We start from the raw sequence: 4,725 nt of genomic DNA on the forward strand, positions 1-4,725 counted from the left end.
ACGATGTCCCCGCCGAAGGCGGCGAACTTTAAAGCGCTGCAGCTCGAGCGCACAAGGTGCGCGGGGAATTGTTAGCGGCGCCGTGGTTGTGGTGGCGGTGACCATGGCTGCCTGCTCCTTTGGTTCACGATGTCCCCGCCGAAGGCGGCGAACTTTAAAGTACTGCAGCTCGAGCGCACAAGGTGCGCGGGGAATTGTTAGCGGCGCCGTGCTTGTGCTGGCGGTGACCATGGCTGCCTGCTCCTTTGGTTCACGATGTCCCCGCCGAAGGCGGCGTACTTTAAAGTACTGCAGCTCGAGCGCACAAGGTGCGCGTGGAATTGTTAGCGGCGCCGTGGTTGTGCTGGCGGTGACCATGGCTGCCTGCTCCTTTGGTTCACGATGTCCCCGCCGAAGGCGGCGTACTTTAAAGTACTGCAGCTCGAGCGCACAAGGTGCGCGGGGAATTGTTAGCGGCGCCGTGCTTGTGCTGGCGGTGACCATGGCTGCCTGCTCCTTTGGTTCACGATGTCCCCGCCGAAGGCGGCGTACTTTAAAGTACTGCAGCTCGAGCGCACAAGGTGCGCGGGGAATTGTTAGCGGCGCCGTGGTTGTGCTGGCGGTGACCATGGCTGCCTGCTCCTTTGGTTCACGATGTCCCCGCCGAAGGCGGCGTACTTTAAAGTACTGCAGCTCGAGCGCACAAGGTGCGCGGGGAATTGTTAGCGGCGCCGTGCTTGTGCTGGCGGTGACCATGGCTGCCTGCTCCTTTGGTTCACGATGTCCCCGCCGAAGGCGGCGTACTTTAAAGTACTGCAGCTCGAGCGCACAAGGTGCGCGTGGAATTGTTAGCGGCGCCGTGGTTGTGCTGGCGGTGACCATGGCTGCCTGCTCCTTTGGTTCACGATGTCCCCGCCGAAGGCGGCGTACTTTAAAGTACTGCAGCTCGAGCGCACAAGGTGCGCGGGGAATTGTTAGCGGCGCCGTGCTTGTGCTGGCGGTGACCATGGCTGCCTGCTCCTTTGGTTCACGATGTCCCCGCCGAAGGCGGCGTACTTTAAAGTACTGCAGCTCGAGCGCACAAGGTGCGCGTGGAATTGTTAGCGGCGCCGTGGTTGTGCTGGCGGTGACCATGGCTGCCTGCTCCTTTGGTTCACGATGTCCCCGCCGAAGGCGGCGTACTTTAAAGTACTGCAGCTCGAGCGCACAAGGTGCGCGGGGAATTGTTAGCGGCGCCGTCGTTGTGCTGGCGGTGACCATGGCTGCCTGCTCCTTTGGTTCACGATGTCCCCGCCGAAGGCGGCGTACTTTAAAGTGCTGCAGCTCGAGCGCACCATGTGCGTGGGGAATTGTTAGCGGGGGCGTCGTTGTGCTGGGGGCTGACTGTCCCTAGTGGGTATAGGATAATGTTAATGTACGGGGATCGCTGGGCGGCACGGACTTGGAGGGCCGAAAAGGCCTGTTTCCGGCTGTATGTGTATGATATGATATGATATGATGCCTGCCTGCTCATTTGGTTCATGATGTCCACGCGGCAGGCGGAATATTTTAAAAGCACTGTTCTGTACGAAGTGCACAATGTCCGTTGGGGAAATGCAGCTGGGGGTCGGTCGACCGGCTGACGACGCCTGCCTGCCGATTTGGTTCACGATGTCCCCGCCGAAGGCGGCATACTTGAAAGTACCGCCGTTCGCGGCGCGCAATTTGCGGGGGGAGGAATTGTTAGTGCACGTCTGTGTGCTAGGTGACGATGCTTGCCGACTTGGTTCATGCCGTCCACGCCGAAGACGGCGCCGTTTAAAGTACTGCCGCTCGAGGTGCACAATTTGCGGGGGAATTGTTAATGGGCGTCGGCGTGCTGGGTGACGATGTGGAGATGTGGAACGCCGAGCCAGATCTATCTTATTTGTTTGCTTGGCCCACTGGACTTTGCATGGGCTTTGCAACACTGTGTGCTAGGTTAAATCACGGCCAATAGAGTGAGTGTTTTTAATGATCCTGATCTGATAAGGGGACTAGAGGTAAAAGAGCCGTTAGGAGGCAGTGATCACAACACGATAAGTTTTACTCTGCAAATGGAAAGGTAGAAGGGAAAATCGGAAGTGTCTGTATTACAGTATAGCAAAGGGGATTACAGAGGCATGAGGCGGGAGCTGGCCAAAATTGACTGGAAGGAGGCCCTAGCAGGGAAGACGGTAGAACAGCAATGGCAGGTATTCCAGGGAATAATGCAGAGGTTGCAGGATCAATTTATTCCAAAGAGGTGGAAAGACTCTAAGGGGAGTAAGAGACACCTGTGGCTGACAAGGGAAGTCAGGGACAGCATAAAAATTAAGGAGAGGAGGTATAACATAGCAAAGAAGAGTGGGAAGACAGAGGATTGGGACTCTTTTAAAGAGCAACAAAAGTTAACTAAAGAGGCAATGCGGGGAGAAAAGATGAGGTGCGAGGGTAAACTAGCCAATAATATAAAGGAGGATAGCAAAAGTTTTTTTAGGTACGTGAAGAGGAAAAAAATAGTCAAGGCAAATGTGGGTCCCTTGAAGACAGAAACGGGGGAATTTATTATGGGGAACAAAGAAATGGCAGACGAGTTAAACCGTTACTTTGGGTCTGTCTTCACTGAGGAAGATACACACAATCTCCCAAATGTTCTAGGGGCCGGAGAACCTAGGGTGATGGAGGAACTGAAGGAAATCCACATTAGGCAGGAAATGGTTTTGGGTAGACTGATGGGACTGAAGGCTGATAAATCCCCAGGGCCTGATGGTCTGCATCCCAGGGTACCTAAGGAGGTGGCTCTAGAAATAGTGGAAGCATTGGAGATCATTTTTCAATGTTCTATATAGATTCAGGATCAGTTCCTGTGGATTGGAGGATAGCAAATGTTATCCCACTTTTTAAGAAGGGAGGGAGAGAGAAAACGGGTAATTATAGACCAGTTAGTCTGACATCAGTGGTGGGGAAGATGCTGGAGTCAATTAGAAAAGACGAAATTGCTGAGCATTTGGATAGCAGTAACAGGATCATTGCGAGTCAGCATGGATTTACGAAGGGGAAATCATGCTTGACAAATCTACTGGAATGTTTTGAGGATGTAACTAGGAAAATTGACAGGGGAGAGTCAGTGGACGTGGTGTACCTCGACTTTCAGAAAGCCTTCGACAAGCTCCCACATAGGAGATTAGTGGGCAAAATTAGGGCACGTGGTATTGGGGGTAGGGTACTGACATGGATAGAAAATTGGTTGACAGACGGAAAGCAAAGAGTGGGTATAAATGGGTCCCTCTCGGAATGGCAGGCAGTGACCAGTGGGGTACCGCAAGGTTCGGTGCTGGGACCCCAGCTATTTACGATATGCATTAATGACTTAGACGGAGGGATTAAAAGTACCATTAGCAAATTTGCAGATGATACTAAGCTGGAGGGTAGTGTGAATTGTGAGGAAGATGCAATAAGGCTGCAGGATGACTTGGACAGGTTGTGTGAGTGGGCGGATACATGGCAGATGCAGTTTAATGTAGATAAGTGCGAGGTTATTCACTTTGGAAGTAAGAGTAGAAAGGCAGATTATTGTCTGAATGGTGTCAAGTTAGGAGGAGGGGGAGTTCAACGAGATCTGGATGTCCTAGTGCATCAGTCAATGAAAGGAAGCATGCAGGTACAGCAGGCAGTGAAGAAAGCCAATGGAATGTTGGCCTTCGTAACCAGAGGAGTTGAGTATAGGAGCAAAGAGGTCCTTCTACAGTTGTAGCGGGCCCTGGTGAGACCGCACCTGGAGTACTGTGTGCAGTTTTGGTCTCCAAATTTGAGGAAGGATATTCTTGCTATGGAGGGCGTGCAGCGTAGGTTCACTAGGTTAATTCCCGGAATGGCGGGACGGTCGTATGTTGAAAGGCTGGAGCGATTGGGCTTGTATACACTGGTATTTAGAAGAATGAGGGGGGATCTTATTGAAACATATACGATAATTAGGGGATTGGACACATTAGAGGCAGGAAACATGTTCCCAATGTTGGGGGAGTCCAGAACAAGGGGCCACCGTTTAAGAATAAGGGGTAGGCCATTTAGAACGGAGATGAGGAAGAACCTTTTCAGTCAGAGAGTGGTGAAGGTGTGGAATTCTCTGCCTCAGAAGGCAGTGGAGGCCAGTTCGTTGGATGCTTTCAAGAGAGAGCTGGATAGAGCTCTTAAGGATAACGGAGTGAGGGGGTATGGGGAGAAGGCAGGAACGGGGTACTGATTGAGAGTGATCAGCCATGATCGCATTGAATGGCGGTGCTGGCTCGAAGGGCTGAATGGCCGACTCCTGCACCTATTGTCTATTGTCTATTGTCTATAATCAACCACTTTATTTTGCCCGTCTTTGTGACTCCTCTTTGACACGTCGATCACCGCTGAGGCTGTTTTACCTGTTTCCCCTATGTACCGTAAGGTACACTCCTTACATTGAACTGCATACACCCCATTATTTCGCTCACGGGTTATCCTCTGTGCTATCCAGTCTCTCCTGTCACCCTGTTCTATGTTTTTGTCTATTACCCAGTGGGAGCAGGCCCCATATTGACATTAATTTGTAACCCTACTGCTCCCCTCGTCTGCTGGTTTTATCACCATCTCATGTTTATCCCTCAGCTCTGCCGTGGTCTCCCTCTCTTTTTTTCTGGTGAGGTTCGGCCTATCCTTTGTCATGGGCATATCCCAGGCTGTTTTAGTAACGTTCTTTTAAAACGTGTCGTGTTTGTT

The sequence above is a fragment of the Rhinoraja longicauda genome, unplaced genomic scaffold (genome assembly GCF_053455715.1).
Source record: "Rhinoraja longicauda isolate Sanriku21f unplaced genomic scaffold, sRhiLon1.1 Scf000087, whole genome shotgun sequence".
NCBI classification, from domain to species: Eukaryota; Metazoa; Chordata; class Chondrichthyes; order Rajiformes; family Arhynchobatidae; genus Rhinoraja; species Rhinoraja longicauda.